Raw genomic sequence first — 1,579 nt, 5'->3', positions numbered from 1 at the left:
ATATGCATATATTTATGTATATATATGTGTATGTTTGTGTATATGTACATGTATATGTGTGAAGCATTTATTTATCACAGTTTCTGTGTATGTGCATGTACATAATACACACACACACATACACACACACACGACACACACACTCACACACAACACACACATACACACATATAAACACAAACACATATGCACTCATGCACACACACACACATACACATATATACAAAACTACATATATAAACAAACACATATACAAATATGCACACACACACACACACACACACACACACACACACACACACACAATAATATTTCTCATGTCAGATTATATACAAAAACAATTTCACATTATACGGAAAAATTACTCAATGGTATTTTGTAGAGTAGAAGATTTTTACACTTCGAAGTCACTATCAAAAATTTTCTTGTAAAATTCGAATACATACATACATACATATATACTTTTTGCTAATGTTTCCATTTAAATTTTGCAACAGTGCTAAGGCCTCTGTAGTAGATTTCCAATTAATGAGTTTGAAATTAGCTGCTGTAACGATGTGCGTGCATGTGTGTAATAATCAATAACACCATATATCTATTCTCTTCAACTATTGATCTGTGTTATATACAATAATAATACCAGGTGTTATACAGGGATGTCTCTCTCCCTTCCTTTCTCTCTTTCTCTCTCTATCTATCTATCTATCTATCTCAGTCTATATAAATATGTGTATATATGTATGTATATATTGTGTTGCCTTGGCAGAATCGTTAGCACGCTGGGAGAAATGCTTAATGGCATTTCGCCTGCCGTTACGTTCTGAGTTCAAATTCCGCCGAGGTCGACTTTCCCTTTCATCCTTTCAGGGTCGATAAATAAAGTACCATTATTTACATTATCTACATTATTTATATTCGACAGATATTTGTCCTCATCTTGTTTGTTGTTAACACCTAACAAGATGAGAACAAATATCCGTAAATAATGTAAATAATGTACATAATACCTCATCTCTTAAATATAGAACTGTAAAGACAGGAATCAGAGATGGTTGATATTAGAAATAGCAGCCAAATTTCCAGCATATTTCAGACTATTGTGTTAAACAAAGGGAAGGACAGTTTGCCTCATCCACTTTCAGATGGATGGTGCTTCAATAAAAGAAGGAATAAGATATGTTTATGAATAGAAATAGCAGCTAAATATCCCTCAGTCTTTAGCTTACCATATTTGATAAAAAAGAAACGGGATAGTAGACAAAAGTCCTTAAGTTAATATAGACAGATGTGTTGGGACAAAAGACTGACACCTTCAGAGTGGGGGGGTCATGGCTGGATCCTCTACAGTCACAGGTCTGCTTGACTACTACTACTACTACCACTACTACTACTACTACTACTACTACTACTACTACTACTACTACTACTGCTGCTGCTGCTGCTGCTGCTACTACACCAAATATAGGTGCGAGCATGGTGTGTGGTAAGAAACTTGTTTTCTGAAGTATACATACATACATACATATATATATATACATATATATATATATATATATATATATATATATATATATATATA

Source organism: Octopus bimaculoides, chromosome 14 (assembly GCF_001194135.2).
Source record: "Octopus bimaculoides isolate UCB-OBI-ISO-001 chromosome 14, ASM119413v2, whole genome shotgun sequence".
Classification (NCBI taxonomy): Eukaryota; Metazoa; Mollusca; class Cephalopoda; order Octopoda; family Octopodidae; genus Octopus; species Octopus bimaculoides.
Note: the sequence above shows the minus strand (reverse complement) of the source record.